Source organism: Anomaloglossus baeobatrachus, chromosome 3, assembly GCF_048569485.1.
Source record: "Anomaloglossus baeobatrachus isolate aAnoBae1 chromosome 3, aAnoBae1.hap1, whole genome shotgun sequence".
NCBI lineage: Eukaryota > Metazoa > Chordata > Amphibia > Anura > Aromobatidae > Anomaloglossus > Anomaloglossus baeobatrachus.
Window position 1 is genome coordinate 243974274 of NC_134355.1, and position 17792 is coordinate 243992065.

Sequence of the window (17792 nt, forward strand, 5' to 3'; positions counted from 1 at the left end):
CACACCGTCTCCCTCGTCGCCCGTGTCCACAGCCAACGCCCCGACCGACCCGCTGCCCCAGTCCGTGGCAGCGGAGCCCGTACCACCTACGGGGGAGAACCCAGTTACTGGGCCCTCAGGCCTTACCATCACCATCGCTCCAGCACTGCCGACGACATCCCATCTGGCCCCAAGCATGGGTGCAACGGAGGCGACCCTCACCCAGAAGCCCAGACACCCGCCATCGGCTGAGGCACGGCGGGGACGCAGCTGCCAAGCGGCAGAGCAGGCCACGTCACAGCGGGGTCCCTCATTACCAAAGGTGCCGGTCATAGCCGGCACGTAGGGATTCCAGCTGGGCCCGTCCCCCACACAGGCTGATCCGGAGCAGGCCACTGATCGGTGGGACCCACGGCCGTATGAGAGGTCGGTCGTAGCCAGCGCTGAGGGCACCCAAATGGTCCTGGCTCCTGGGCAGGAGAGCGGATGTGCATGCCCGCGTTTATTCTGAAGAAAGTTGAATCAGTAGCGGTTCCCGGCTACCTCACTGTCACCCTGTTGATGTCCCAGTTAATCCCCAAAGTTAAAGAGTCCGGTCGGAGGAGCAGTCGTACCCGCACCGCCAGCAGCTGAAAATGGAGTCCTGTGGGACAGTGTCGCCCGTGAGTGAAGGTGGCATTGGGGTCTCGTGCTGTCCGGTGGTGGACTGTGGGAAAGCTGCAGGAGGAAGCTGTACCGGAGTCAAGTGTTGTACATAGCAAGTCCCCGTTGGGACCTACAGTGTTTTTATGAGAGCGGACCCGGCTGCTGAAGTGCCCGTCCCGGTTGGGATTGATGTTGTCTCCCTTTAACCTAAAGTCAAGGCTGAGAACTAGCAAGCCACCCAATAACTATTGGGCTTGTAAATATTGCCCCAATTGCCCTTCCCGCAACTGCCAGTCTCCGGAGAGGCTGGTTGGAGGAGGGACCCACAGCAGAGCAGGCTGGGGTCCAGTCAGCATCAGAACCGGTGACCATCCTCCAGGTCAGGGGTCCCCTTGGACGTGGGGCCTCTGAATGACGGCCGTGTGCTAAGCACCGTACCCGTTCCTGCTTGGGTAGCCTGGCCAGGTTCCTGTTTCCGGACTGGGGAAAAGGGGTGTTGCCCATTTCTTAGGGGCAGCATCAAGGTCTAGATTGCTTGGGTGGGAAAGCGGAAGGACCTGGACCCATTCCCGTATGTGTAATAAAAATGTTACCGTTTGTAACGGTTCAAATAATGTGCCTCCCGTAAGGGAAGAAATGAAAGAAATGCTTATGAATGTTTTAATCTGTTAAGACGGACATTACCAACCTATCTGGAGAAACTGCAGCCGGCTGCAGGCCCCGATCGTCACCCCCGTTTGGTTGGTTTACCAGTGACTCTGTGTGGTTTAATCGTGAGTACACCAATGCCATCAGGCACCGCACCGCGCTGCACTGCAACACTGCCCCTGCACCCCGGCCTTTACTACCGGGCCCTGGGACCAACATCCCTACCCACGGAGGGGTCAACACCTAGCTGCGCCCTTACACCGCTCCCGGGATTCCCCGTACCTTTACCGCAGCAGTGGTGTCCACCATCACCACAACCCGTGGGTGGCGTCACGAACTTTACAACACAACCACCCCACAACCCCTGCGTGCACCGCCACTACACCCTTCCAGAGCGATGTGACCCCCGGGTCCGGAGGCGCTCAAGCCACCGAGGCGCTCGAGCCACCAACACACATGAGCCCGGACCCGAGCAGCTCGGCGGTCGCAGCCGAGGCCGCGGGGCGGTACACTTGTACTTTACAACCCAGTGTTTTGGATGCAGCAAAAACATACTTCTTCCAAAACACTGCTATTCGTGCTTGTGGGCGCGGACCCTTATGCTGTTCACTGTGTGGCATAAGTGATTAGGTGGCTTAACTGTTCCAGTCAGTACGATTACAGCAATAGTAGATTTTTATTTTTTTTTTTGTTTTGCGACTATCACAGTAAAAATGCTTCTTTTTACAGAATAAAAGTTTTCTGCATCATTGAATTTTGAAGGCTTCAGTTTTTTTATTTTTCTGCTCACATTTGAGGGACTTTTTTTTGAGAATGAGTTAAAGTTTTAATTGGTACCATTTTAGGCTACATAATTTTGATCCCTTTCTATTCCACTTTATGGGAAGCAGACTCAAGAAGAAACAGCAACACAAGAATAGTTTGTTTTGTTCTTTTTTTATGCCATTCACCATGCTGTAAAAGTGCTAAAACTGTTTTATTCTACAGGTCAGTTCGATTATAGCAATGCCACATTTATATAGTTTTTCATGTTTTGCAGTTTTACACCATAAAAACTATTTTATAGGGGGAAAAAAATGTTTTTGCATTGCTGTAATCCTAAAGCTATAGCTTTTTTATTTCTGCTCTGATGGAGCTATTTGGCAGCTTGTTTTTTGCGGGACAAGATGACGTTTTCAGAGATACATTTTTTATACATGACTTTTTGATTGCATATTATACCACTTTTTTGTCAGCTTTATTATAAAAGACATAGTTTTTTCTACATTTTTTTACCGTGTTAGCTGAAGGGCTTAAGTAGTGTGACATTTTTATAGCTTCGGTTGTTACGCACACGGCGATACTAAATACATGTACTTTTTTTATTTTTTTACATAAATATACAGTAATGTTCAAAATAATAGCAGACCAATATGACTACCCAAATTATTCATTGTATAAATTATATTACCACATGTCAAACAATTTACCATTTGGTGCAGTAGGTTCTTAGAAAACCACCATACTCGGCATTCATGATCTGCAGGTTTTTGAATCTGTGTATTTGAATAATTAATTGAAAGGCGGGGTAACAACTGTTACATCACATGAAAGCATTATGTGTCTAATATATGTTTTCAAAATTTTGTGTTTTTTGCTTATGGCAACAGTGTTTTACGCATGAGGGAAAACAAAATGACTGAGTCTAATGCGATATTTACAGCAACTGAGAGCAGAGGAATGATAAGATTCTTGTGTCTGCAAGGAAAGACCGCAAAGGATATTCATGGTCATACAGTTAGGTCCAGAAATATTTGGACAGTGACACAATTTTCGGGAGTTGGGCTCTGCATGCCACCACATTGGATTTGAAATGAAACCTCTACAAGAGAATTCAAGTGCAGATTGTAACGTTTAATTTGAAGGTTTGAACAAAAATATCTGATAGAAATTGTAGAAATTGTACACATTTCTTTACAAACACTCCACATTTTAGGAGGTCAAAAGTAATTGGACAAATAAACCAAACCCAAACAAAATATTTTTATTTTCAATATTTTGTTGCGAATCCTTTGGAGGCAATCACTGCCTTAAGTCTGGAACCCATGGACATCACCAAACGCTGGGTTTCCTCCTTCTTAATGCTTTGCCAGGCCTTTACAGCCGCAGCCTTCAGGTCTTGCTTGTTTGTGGGTCTTTCCGTCTTAAGTCTGGATTTGAGCAAGTGAAATGCATGCTCAATTGGGTTAAGATCTGGTGATTGACTTGGCCATTGCAGAAGGTTTCACTTTTTTGCACTCATGAACTCCTGGGTAGCTTTGGCTGTATGCTTGGGGTCATTGTCCATCTGTACTATGAAGCGCCGTCCGATCAACTTTGCGGCATTTGGCTGAATCTGGGCTGAAAGTATATCCCGGTACACTTCAGAATTCATACGGCTACTCTTGTCTGCTGTTATGTCATCAATAAACACAAGTGACCCAGTGCCATTGAAAGCCATGCATGCCCATGCCATCACGTTGCCTCCACCATGTTTTACAGAGGATGGGGTGTGCCTTGGATCATGTGCCGTTCCCTTTCTTCTCCAAACTTTTTTCTTCCCATCATTCTGGTACAGGTTGATCTTTGTCTCATCTGTCCATAGAATACTTTTCCGGAACTTCATGAGGTGTTTTTCAGCAAATTTAACTCTGGCCTGTCTATTTTTGGAATTGATGAATGGTTTGCATCTAGATGTGAACCCTTTGTATTTACTTTCATGGAGTCTTCTCTTTACTGTTGACTTCGAGACAGATACACCTACTTCACTGAGAGGGGTTTTTGACTTCAGTTGATGTTGTGAATGGGTTCTTCTTCACCAAAGAAAGTATGCGGCGATCATCCACCACTGTTGTCATCCGTGGACGCCCAGGCCTTTTTGAGTTCCCAAGCTCACCAGTCAATTCCTTTTTTCTCAGAATGTACCCGACTGTTGATTTTGCTACTCCAAGCATGTCTGCTATCTCTCTGATGGATTTTTTCTTTTTTTTCAGCCTCAGGATGTTCTGCTTCACCTCAATTGAGAGTTCCTTAGACCGCATGTTGTCTGGTCACAGCAACAGCTTCCAAATGCAAAACAAAACCACACACCTGTAATCAACCCCAGACCTTTTAACTACTTCATTGATAGGTTAACGAGGGAGACGCCTTCAGAGTTAATTGCAGCCCTTAGAGTCCCTTGTCCAATTACTTTTGGTCCCTTGAAAAAGAGGAGGCTATGCAATACAGAGCTATGATTCCTAAACCCTTTCTCCGATTTGGATGTGAAAACTCTCATATTGCAGCTGGGAGTGTGCACTTTCAGCCCATATTATATATATCATTGTATTTCTGAACATGTTTTTGTAAACAGCTAAAATAACAAAACTTGTGTCACTGTCCAAATATTTCTGGACCTAACTGTATGTAACAGACATTGGGGGATCAATGCCCTTCATATTCTGTAGTTAAGAACTAGGTTGCCAAATTTAAAATGGGCCACCTCAGCACCAATGATAAGGAACGTCATAGATGACAGAGTGGTTGTTGTTCTTGAGATTGTCGATGCTGAGCACAACTCCATACTGGGGAATCAACAAATTTTAGCTAAATCAATAGCAAACATCATGGGGAATTCCCATGAATGTGTTTGTGTCATTATCCATGAACATTTGGACATGAGGAAGATATCTGCAAAGTGAGTCCCCAAATGTTTGACAACAGATCAGAGAGGCATGCGAGTGAAAACTTCCTGGTCACTTTGTCAGCATTTCCGGACTGATAAGAGCTTCCTCGATCGACTGGTCACCATGGATGAGACCTGGATTTATTTGTATAACTCTGAAAACAAGGTGCAGTAAAAAGAGTGGTGGCACAGTGGTTCTCCTCATCCAAAGACGTTCAGGGTGCAAAAATCAGCCACTAAGGTGATGGTGTCTGTGTTCTGGGATAAGGAAGGCTTGCTGTTAGTGGACTACCTTCAAAAGGGTTCCACCATCAATGCAAGATATTACTTTGAAATTTTGGACCAATTGAAGACAACTCTGAAGGCAAAAAGGCACAGGAAGCTGTCCAAAGGAATCTTGTTCCTGCAAGACAACACCTCCGCTCACACTACACAAGCAACCACGGCAAAACTGGCAGAGCTGGGTTTCCAGCTGGTTGACTACCCACCTTATTCACCAGATCTAGCTCACTCCGACTATCATCTGTTTCCAAACCTGAAGAAACACCACAAGGGTACCAAGTTTTACACCATTTCTGATGCAATGGCTGCTATGGATGCCTGGTTTGAGGCACAACCAAAATCCTTCTAGGCTAGGCTTACAGAACTTGGAATACTGATGTAAGAAATGTGTTGACATCAGTGGAATGTATGTGGAATAAATGTAAAGTTTCATTATCCTATCTCATTTCTTTCTGGGTAAAGCCAAAGCCTTATCAGCAGCTCCTTGTACAACTGTATATGAAAATATTTATTAAAGCTTAATGCATATTTACCTAATCAAATGTGCTTGTAATTCATGTTGCCAAACAAGAAAAAATAAAGATCCCAATGTTCAGCTGCCCACAACAAAGCTGATTTCTGTAACCACTGGCAATGCTGCTATCATGGCAGAAGTAGTGCCTGATACATTGTGTGCCCTCTAGCTGTTCCACAGTATCACATGCCAGCCATTTACATATAAGGATGATTATGTAATGCATAGATGTACTTATGCAAATGATTGAGCTATCATAATAGCAGATCAGATCTGGCATATTGAAGCGGACTCTGTCTTGATAGGACAACTCCTTTGAAATCACTATAAGTAATGCAATTTTTCTTATCAAGTTATTTTCCACTGATTAAATATTTCTTCTCTTTGTGATATTTGGGCTTTTTGTGTTCTGAGATTCAGAAAATAGTGTGTTGAATGCATAGGACATGATCTATTAAACAATTTTCAGTGGCCGTTTATTTTGAGAACAACTAGGCTCTAATAAGGCTTTCTGTCATATACCAATTCAATTTTGTACATTTAATTTTCTCTGTAATAATAATGTTAATGGAATTTACTTAAAAAGGAAATGAATAACATTAAGGAAATAATGTTCCAAGGGAAATATTTACAACTTCGAATAAAATGTCTCAGCCTTTACAATGAGGGGGATAAGTAAAAGGAAGAGTGTATGTGATTAAAATTTTAGTCTAAAATAGTGTCTAATCTAAATAATTGCAGTTCATAAAAAATAGATTTAACATAAAAACATCTAGTTTTGGGGGGGACATGTTAGATGAAGCAGCCATCCACTGCCCTCCCCCAGCAGGGTCTGCCTTTTTGATATGCTGCTCCCATCTCACTACACATCCTAAGCACTCTCCTGTGTTTAAAACAACTATGTATTTTAGACCTGCGTCACACATCCGTGCCGCCGGCATGTGTTTGTCATTTTTTACACGTACCGGCGGCACGGAGACACGTTAAGCAATGCTACCCTATTGTAGCAGGCACACACACGTAAAACCACACGGAACGTGTGTCCGTGTGCGTTTGTACATGTGTGCGTTTTTCAAAGCGCTGACATGTCAGTGTTTTCTTCCGCAGCACGGGTGTCACACGGCCCGCACCCGTACCACACGGGTGTAGTGTGGATGCGGTCCCGTGTGACACGCGCCGGAGAAAACACACGTGTCAGTGGAAAAAAAAACAAAACATTTACTCACCTTCTCCAGCCCTCCTGTCTCTGCCGCTGCTGCCTCTTGCTGCCGACCGCCGCTCATTAATCTCATAGAATATTCACTTCACTGCCAGGCAGCAGCAGCAGCGGGGAGACGGGAGTGCTGGAGACCGAGGATCAGCACCACGGACAGCAGCGCGGACAGCAGGAAGGACCAGGTGAGTATGTTAATTACCGGTTCTACGTGTGCTATCGCGGATAGCACACGTAGAACACACGTGTCCCACATGTACCAGAGACACGTACTTACCTGCACGCAACACGCAGGGGAAATACGTGTCTCTAGGCACGTGCGTGATTTTCACGTGAATGTGGCAGAGGCCTTAGACAGTTCGTTAATCCCTTTCACTGCCTCCCTTCATGAGAAAACAATAGGGCCGATTCATCAAGGTGCAAACTTGCAATATGCCAGTACATAGATTTGGATTAATTAAAAGATGCATGCCACTTACTTAATTTAGTGCCTCTAGTAAGTGGTGTGCATCCCCTTTTGCTGCTCCAGAATGCTACTCTAGTATGCGATTGAAGGTGCATTAATGGCATAAAAACCACAGGTTTTTATTAATTTGGTGGGGGGCGCAGCAATACCCTATTCCACCGCAGCTCAACTCCTCTCTAGCCCTGCCAATTTAGGTGGAGCTGATACAATGCAGAGTGAAATCGTTTAAGATATTGGTCTGTACACAATACATAAGGGAGGTAAGGTTATGGTTCGGGGTCCTTCAGAGCCCCGAACTGGTCCAGTCCTGTTATTGACTCCCACATTAGGATTGGTTGACTCCGCCTTGCTACCTGTCCGTTGCTTGAGGTGTCGGGCTGACAGGTATCAGGTGGTTAGAGTCTTGTACTATCCTGAGCCTAAGTGCTCATGTAGCGCTACTGCACATGCGTGGTTTCCCGCAGCGTCTCCAGGCACTAAGTGTGGGATTACTGCTATTGCGCATCCGCCTGACATCAGCGGTGACGCGGTGGCCGATGATTGGCCATCAGTGATGTTAGCAGTGATGCGGCGGCCACTGATTGGTTGACATAAAGTCAGCGGTGACGTGGCAGCCGCAGGATGGCCGCAACCGGCGCCATTACCTCATGCTATGTGGCCTGAGGCAGGGAGGAGACTATAAAAGGCTCGTAGCCACGCTCATCGGGGCACGAGCATCACATTGTCTATCGTGACAGCTCACTGACAGACCGTGCTGCATGTATGCATGGGTTCCATCATCATCTTATCCTGCAGAGTCAGTGGCAGATTAGATATAACAATTTCGCCATGATACTTATAACACCGAGGAGGCCACTGGTGGAAACCCCCTAGGGCAGGAGCCTACTCCAGGGAACATACATGATAGGAGGAAAGAAAAGGAGATCAGGCAACAATGTGCATGTAAATTTTTTTTAATTTTATTAGATAAAATCGCATAAAGTCAACTGGTACAAAAAACACATAATAAGGACAAGTCAAGCATAAATGTGGGAATATAGAAAAAATGATGAGAAGTGTGGGCAAGCCGATGCCGCACAACCTGCCCGTATAGAATACAGGAGTAAATGTGTATGAGGCCGTCACATTCCAAAGTTATGTAGCATGGTGATTCAGTGACAAGGTGACAACCCCATGGAGAAAAAACATACATGCAGCAACGTGCTATGTGTTAATATCATAAGTTTGAAAGGCAAGTGTCAGGATGTACTTTCTCCATACAGGCACACCATAACAGTGATAGCACCATGCCGCAGGGACACCCAGGCTAGGATAAAGGGAGAAAAACGTATCCCAGCATAAGTATGCACAATGGGTTCATCCCAGCATGTCCTCCAGTCCCGTAGCAGCCTTGTCATCTGCCTAGTGGACTTCGGGTGACAATTGGCTTCATATAATTTTATATCCAATCATCCCCTCCCTAACAGGTGCAGGAGGAGTGGGAGCAACCCAATAATAACGGAATGATAAAATCCACCGTACTCTCAGTAGTAATAGTTAATACTTGATTAAAGTTTATTCATCAAGTTACTTAAAAAAGGTAAAGTATAATGGAAATTTACAATCAAAATCCAAATAAACAACTCAGTTGCTTAGTGAGAATAAGTAAATGAGTTGTTTATTTGGATTTTGATCGTATATTTCCATTATGTTTTACCTTTTTCAGCTACTTGATTATTAAGACCTGGTCTAGGTCAAAACGTCTTTCATATTTGTCACTTTGATACACCAAAAAATGCTTTAATCTTCACTTGTGTGCAACCTTTATGAATATACTTTAATCAAGTATTAACAATTTTCCTTAGAGTGCGGTGGATTTTATCATTTGGACAATGTAGAGTGAAATCACGAAAAGTCACAATTTATATTGCTCAAATCTGCTTTTTGTACAAAAATATTTGACTTTTCAAAGCTTTGACACCACTATTGTGTACCGCCCCGCGTTCGGCTGCAGCCGAGCCACTTGGCTGCAGCCGAGCCGCTCGGATCCGGGCTCGTTGGTGGGTGGCTCGAGCGCTTCCGGACCCGGGGTCACTTCGCTCTGAAAGGGGATGCTGGTACTTTTGGTGGGGGGTTAGGAAGGTGTGTGACGCCCTGGACACCCCAGGGGTCACAGGTCATTACACACACCACATACACCCCCACCCCAGTAAGGTATCATCAGTCAACCAAAAGACCTGATTGCATCCTTCAGAGTCAGAAAGGCACACTAGGTGGGCGGAGTCAAGCGGAAAGACACGTCCTCCGAGGAGTCTGCTGGCCTGAGGCAGGAAAACACAAGTAAGTGAGAGAGAGGAGAGAGAGTAGTGAGTTCTGCTTAGGGCCTGGGTTGGAGCCTAGGACCCCAGATCAGTCAGGCAGGCAGATGGTAGTGGCCACCTGCAGCAGACTGGGAATACGACCAGTGGAACCATAAGGGACCAAGACAGCGTAGTGGCCCGCCGGAACCGAACCGGGGAGCTAACTGGATACCGGAGCACCAGGCAGGGTACTCAGACCCCGACTAGGCTATAAGCCACCACCATAGTCAAATCAACTGATTGCGGTCTGGACCTCAGGGGTTCATTCCCACCTAAGTCCCGATTGAAGGCAACAGCCCAACCCGTCCGGATAGAAGCCACCGCCAGGGGCCAGAGATTCAAGGGCCAGCGCCTCTGGGCAAACGGGCTCCTACGACACATACACGCCGGGGAGCGGGCTACCAGTGCCCAGGCACGGTCGCCATGATCACATACAGGTGCAGGAGGAAGGCAGACATTACCAACCTCTCTGGAGAAACTGCAGCCGGCTGCGGGCCCCGTTCGTCACCCCGTTTGGTTTACCAGTGACTCTGTGGTTTAATCGTGAGTACACCAGTGCCCTCAGGCACCGCACCGCGCTGCACCGCTACCTTGCACCCTGCACCCCGGCCCATTGCCAACCGGGCCCCGGGACCAACATCCCCTACCCACGGAGGGGTCAACACCTAGCTGCGCCACTACACCATTCCCGGGAGTCCCCGTACCATCACCGCAGCGGTGGTGTCCACCATTACCACAACCCGTGGGTAGCGTCACGAACTTTACCAAAACAACCACCCCACAACCCCTGCATGCACCGCCACTACACCCTTCCAGAGCGACGTGACCCCCGGGTCCGGAGGAGCTCGAGCCACCGACACACGTGAGCCCTGACTCGAGCGGCTTGGCGGTCGCAGCCGAGGCCGCGGGGCGGTACACATCGACTCTTCTGGCGTCACGAACAGGATAGAACCAGTCTACTTACCAGTAGAAGTGCGCCTTGTGGTTCCTGTCAGCGGCGTCTCGCTGAAAAATCTGAAGATCCGCCATCTTGGGCGTGAAAGTTTCCCACGCAAAAGTGAAGCCCCGCCCCCAAAGAGAAAAGTGCTGTAGAAAAACCAAGGGTGGCGGGCGAGAAGCTGGCCCCATGTGATCCCGGGGATAAGAAGCAGGGATGCCAGGACTCTGCATCCATTTTGTTCCTGGAACCCGAGCACTCTGCAAGATGTCCAACCCGTCCGGCAGCCCCAAAATCCCGCAGCCCGTGCCAGGAACCGCGGCGTGGGTGGAAGCCCAGACAGCGCAAATGTGCTGCCGTCTACAGGCCCAAGTCCGGTTCCTCCTGGAAAGGTGGGTGGCCGAGATGGAGGAAGTAGTGGTGGCCGTGCGGAAATGCGAGGTGGAGGCAGTGTTAGAGGAGCGGGTAAGCGACCCACATCCCTGTGTCCCTGAAGGACCAGCCGCTGCGGCTGAGGGGCCCGGCCTGCTCCCGGTCACCTGGCTGCTTCCCCCGCTGCCCGTATTGGCTGCCGCTGGCCCGCCAACCGGTCCGCTGCCCGCAACACCGGCCGCGGAGATTATCCCATCCGCCCATGAGGACGAACCTGCAGACGCCGCCCGTGGATGGCCCTTCGTACCACCCGCACCGATCCCCTTGCCGTTGAAGATTCTCCAGTGTAGGAGGAGAAAAAGGGGTTAAACCCGCGCAATCCGCCAAATAAGATGTAGAGATGTTGATAGTTTAATCACTCTTTTATTCCATAGGTCTACGCGTTTCAAGGTGCAGGTGTGACCCTTCACAACCATTTTTGGTGAGTGTATTTATCTATATACTAACCTGTACTTATCTGGTAAAACCCTATCAGCGCTTCTGTTTTTTAGCACTATTATTTGTTGAAGATTCTCCGGGAGCTACCCATCTGCGAGGTAAAGCCAAAGGTCCCGGAAGTGACCGCGCCAAAGGTGGCCCCGGCAGTCCGCCCCGGCCAAGGAAAAGATGGACGCTGACCGGAAAGAATCCCAGAAGGTAACGCTGGCCGCTCCCAAGTTCCGGGCATCGGCTGAGGCAGTGGGAGGTTGCCGCTGTGAGGCAGCAAGACAGGCCGCGACTCTGCAGGGCTCCCCAATACCGAAGGTGTCGGTCGTGGCCAGCACCGGGGAGCACCGACTGGGCCTGACCCCCGCGCAGAGGGAGCATGCAAACGCTCCATACTGGGAGCGGCAGCTGAACCAGACGGGCCAGGAGATTGAGGTTCGTGAGAGGCAGAAGGCCGCAGTACTGGCCCGCACCATCCGGGAAAAGGAAAATCTCCGGAATGCCACTTACCGAGTGCGGGGCCAGACCTACGAGGGCCAGGTCCGGCAGTTTTGCCCCCGACGTGGATGGGGGTTTATTTTTGAACCGGGCCTGGAGGCTGAAGTCTTCTTCTCCCGGCGGGACATCTACCATCATCTTCCCCTGGGTCACCCGGATCGTGACCTGAAGGCCAGTGAGCTTGTAACATACACCCACCACTGTGAGGAGAGGGGCTGGTTTGCCCTGGATGTAAGGAGGAGGGCGAGCCGTGGCATTCCTAGGCGGCCCCAGTTCCCTTTCCCACCGTACAGCCCTGATGTGGAGCTGGAGGAGTATGAAGGAGGCGATTTAAAGTAATGCAGCGGACCCCCATTGCAAAAAGACCATGCCCGTTGGGACCAACAGTTGTTTTAAGGTAGCCCGTTGGCTGCTGATGTGCCCGTCCCAGTTGGGACTGATGTTGTTCCCTTAAGACAAGGCTGAGAACTAGCAAGCCACCGAATAATTATTGAGCTTGTAAATATTGCCCCAATTGCCCTTCCCGCAACTGCCATTCTCCGGAGAGGCAGGTTGGAGGAGGGACCCGCAGCAGAGCAGGCTGGGGTCCAGTCACCATCAGAACCGGTGACCATCCTCCGGGTCAAGGGTCCCATTGGACGTGGGGCCTCTGAATGACCGCCGGGTGCGAAGCACCGTACCCATTCCCGCTTGGGTAGCCTGGCCAGGTTCCTGTTTCCGGACTGGGGAAAAGGGGTGCTGCCCATTTCTTAGGGGCAGCATCAAGGTCTAGGTTGCTTGGGTGGGAAAGCGGAAGGACATGGACTCGTTCCCGTTTGTTTAAAAGAAATGTTCCCGTTTGTAATGGTTCAAGTAATGTGCCTCCCGTAAGGGAAGAAATGAAAGAAATGCTTATGAATGTTTTAATCTGTTTATATCTTTATAGAAAATAAAAACTGGTGATGGACGGGCAGCCCGCGGACTTGTCTGCATTAAACCAAGGGGAAATGTGACGCCCTGGACACCCCAGGGGTCACAGGTCATTACACACATCACATACACCCCCACCCCAGTAAGGTATCATCAGTCAACCAAAAGACCTGATTGCCTCCCGCAGAGTCAGACAGGCACACCAGGTGGGCGGAGTCAGGCGGAAAAACTCGCCCTCCGAGGAGTCTGCTGGCCTGAGGCAGGAAAACACAAGTAGATGAGAGAGAGGAGAGAGAAGAGTGAGTTCTGCTTGGGGCCTGGGTTGGAGCCTAGGACCCCAGATCAGTCAGGCAGGCAGACGGCAGTGGCCGCCTGTAGGAGACCAGGAATATGACTAGCGGAACCGTAGGGACCGGGACAGGGTAGTGGCCCGCCGGAACCGAAACGGGGAGCTAACTGGATACCGGAGCACCAGGCAGGGTACTCAGACCCCGACTACGTTATAAGCCACCAACTTAGTCAAATCAACTGATTGCAGTCTGGACCTCAGGGGTTCATTCCCACCTAAGTCCCGATTGAAGGCAATAGCCCAACCCGTCCGGATAGAAGCCATCGCCAGAGGCCAGAGATCCAAGGGCCAGCGTCTGTGGGCAAACGGGCTCCTACGACACATACACTGCGGGGAGAGGGCTACCAGTGCCCAGGCACGGTAGCCAAGATCACATACAGGTGCAGGAGAAAGGCGGACTTTACCAACCTATCTGGAGAAACTGCAGCCGGCTGCGGGCCCCGTTCGTCACCCCGTTTGGTTTACCAGTGACTCTGTGTGGTTTAATCGTGAGTACACCAGTGCCCTCAGGCACCGCACCGCGCTGCACTGCTATCTTGCACCCTGCACCCCGGCCCATTGCCAACCGGGCCCTGGGACCAACATCCCCTACCCACGGAGGGGTCAACACCTCGCTGCGCCACTACACCACTCCCGGGAGTCCCCGTACCATCACCGCAGCGGTGGTGTCCACCATCACCACAACCCATGGGTAGCGTCACGAACTTTACCAAAACAACCACCCCACAACCCCCGCATGCACCACCACTACACCCTTCCAGAGCGATGTGACCCCCGGGTTCAGACGTGCTCGAGCCACCGACACACGTGAGCCCGGACCTGAGCGGCTCGGCGGTCGCAGCCGAGGCTGCAGGCCGTACAGGTGCACGGCCGGAGCCGCGCTTGAGTTCATGACACCACCCATGGGATGTGGTGAAGGTAGACACCACTGCTGCAGTTACGGGGCACCCGGGGGAGATCGTAGTGCAGCAAGATGTTAACCCCTCCGTGGGTATGGATGATGGCCCCGGGACCCGTTGGGGATAGCTGGGCGGTGCTGGGCGGTGCGTGGCCAGATGGCACTGTTTTACTCACTGTTATTGACACACACAAGTCTCTGGTATACAAAGTTGATGGTGATCGGTGCCCGCAGCCGGCTGCGTCTGGTCCCCCCCAGGTTCGGTGGTCTTGGCCTTTCTCCTGCACAGTGTTGTGTATTTAGGCTGCCTGCGCTTCAGCGATGGGAGTTCGCTCCCCGGCTTTGTGAATGTCGGGAGAGCCCTTTTGCCCGCAGATGCTGGCCCGTGGGATCTCTCTGCCTGTGCGGTGGCTTTCTATCCCCCTCGGTGGGCTGTTGTCTTCAGTCGGGACTTGGGTGGGAAAGGACCTATAGTCCAGACCGCAATCAGTTAATTAACTCTGTCCAGTGGATTCTGGACCTCATTTCAGGATCTGAGTACCCCCCTTTGTGCTCCATTTCCGAGTCGTTTCCCCGGGTCGGTACCGGCGGGCCACTACCCTGTCCCGGTCCACCACGGTTCCACCGAGCCATCTTCCTGGCTCCTGCAGGCTAAGGCCACCATTTGCCTCCTAGCCAAGGTACCAGGGCTCCGACCCCGGCACCTGTCAGACTGTCACAAGCCTGTCCTACAGGCCTGACCTCCTCCACTCCTCAACACTAAAACTCATCTGACTTGTGTTTCCTGCCTCAGGCCCTCTGAACTCCTGGGTGGGCATGGCCAATTGCCTGTCTCCGCCCCTGGTGTGTCCATCGAGCACTGAGGGAGGTGACTAAGTTTTACTGGGTGGCTGATGTTACCTTATTGGGGGACAGGTGTAATGCGGGGGCCTACCTGTGACTACCTGGCTAGTCCAGGGCGTCAGAATTGTGTCAAAAGGTTTGATGAATCAGCCTCAATGTGTTTTGTTAGGATAAAATATGGTAACTAGTGTATACTGTATATCTTTTATAATCCTAAAACAATGATTGGTGATGTTGATCTAGTCACTTGGTCTATGTCACTGTGATGTAGAGTCCTGCTGATAAAAAGCCCCCATACAAAAATGGGCCAGTCACATCCATAACATAGGGGTGCGATTGGCTAAGGCTTTGTTTACACAGATCAAAAACCTAAACTAAACAACTATTGATCATTAAATCTTTTAAAAGCCTGTTTACACAGACCAGACCTTGCTAAAATATGTACATAGACTGCCATTATTTTTAGCAGAGGAGTCCTGTGTAATTCTGCTGCGCAAAAAGATCTTAAAGGGTTATACTCATCTCCAAGATCCTATCCCAATATGTAGTAGGTGTAATAGTAATAATATTGTCAAATACTTCCAATTGGAAATGTAGTATAGTTTTACTGATATATACAAGTCTTTTACCTCACGTGCAGGGCATTGCAGCTTAGGTATCCATGATTACGACCACAACCAACTAACTGTCACTGTATGAGTGGACGCAACCATGGATTCCTAAGCTACAATGCCCTGGCCATGAAGTAAGAGACATAGCTAATCAGAAGAACTATACTACATTTCTATTTGGAGGTACTTGTTATTATGCCTGCTATTTATTGGGAAAGGATCTTGGAAATGGGAATAACCCTTAAGTGTGCAGCTTTTTGTGCTCTTTTGTATTACAGGCAACAGGTCCAAGGACCTGCTTTATAAAAGTGCATTTAAAACGCAAGATTATTGTGAATGAGCAGTCCTAATATTCACGACAACATTACAGTGTAAAGAGACTGCCAATCACCCCATATATTAGCAAAACGCTAATTTGTCAGGTGAAAAAATTTTTAAGCTTGCTTAAAAATTATTGTTCGTGGCAGAGCATTGTCCTGTGTAAACAGAACTGCCAAGAACAATGGCAGCCTATGCGCACTGAATGATTTATTACAGTTCATTAAATGTGCATGGTTAACCCCTTCAAACCCCAGCACGTTTTCACCTTTATGACAATGCCAATTTTTCCATTTCTGACCAGTGTCACTTTGACAGGTTATAACTCTGGAACCCTTCAGCGGATCCCAGTGATTATGAGTAGAGATGAGCGAACCGGTCCCGGTTCGGCTCGAGGTCGGTTCGCCGAACGGAAGTCCCGTTCGAGTTCGGCTCGTTGAACGTTCGACGAACCGAACTCGAACTGCATAGGAAACAATGGCAGGCAATCACAAACACAGAAAAACACCTAGAAAACACCCTCAAAGGTGTCCAAAAGGTGACAAACAACTCACAACACAACACAAACACATGGGAAAGTGACAAGGACATATACTCATGCGAAAACAAAAGAGCTGGACAAGGAAAAAGAGGAGGACACACAGATATATGAGTATATGCAAGGAAACGTCGATTCCATTTTTGTGCAACTTGAGCCCTGCTCATTTTAGGCTTCCAATCTTGATAAATTGCCTGAGCTCGCCACGTACGCCTTGGGGATCTTGTCGTGTCCTGCAGCCAGCGTTCTCTCGGAACCTGTCTTCAGTGCTGCTGGGGGTCTGCTGGCAGATAAGCACACGTGTCTGTCCACTGACAATGTGGACATGGCTCTCAGAGGACTTTTCTTCCCCTGGGTCAGCCAGGGGACGGGAAAGGCACGCGTATTTTTGAGAGTGCTTCATGCAAAGCATCTTTTTCTTTTTCAAAAGGGGGCTCAACCGATGCCAGGCAAGTAGGGTGTGTGTGGCCCAGTTAGTGGAAACGAGGGAGACTGTGGTTGGAGTCCCCTCGCTGTGTTTCTAAAAGAACCAAGATGAACAAGTCATGGCTCTCAGAGGACTTTTCTTCCGCTGGGTCAGCCAGGGGACGGGAAAAGCACGCGTATTTTTGAGAGTGCTTCATGCCAAGCATCTTTTTCTTTTTCAAAAGGGGGCTCAACCGATGCCAGGGAAGTGGGGTGTGTGTGGCCCAGTTAGTGGAAACGAGGGAGACTGTGGTTGGAGTCCCCTCGCTGTGTTTCTAAAAGAACCAAGATGAACAAATCATGGCTCTCAGAGGACTTTTCTTCCCCTGGGTCAGCCAGGGGACGGGAAAGGCACGCGTATTTTTGAGAGTGCTTCATGCAAAGCATCTTTTTCTTTTTCAAAAGGGGGCTCAACCGATGCCAGGCAAGTGGGGTGTGTGTGGCCCAGTTAGTGGAAACGAGGGAGACTGTGGTTGGAGTCCCCTCGCTGTGTTTCTAAAAGAACCAAGATGAACAAGTCATGGCTCTCAGAGGACTTTTCTTCCCCTGGGTCAGCCAGGGGACGGGAAAGGCACGCGTATTTTTGAGAGTGCTTTTTGCAAAGCATCTTTTTCTTTTTCAAAAGGGGGCTCAACCGATGCCAGGCAAGTGGGGTGTGTGTGGCCCAGTTAGTGGAAACGAGGGAGACTGTGGTTGGAGTCCCCTCGCTGTGTTTTACATGCTTTTAGAAGGGCATGACATGGCTTAGATGTTGACTTTCAGCATCTTGAAACTGTTGGCTACCAAAATGCTGCCTTTCC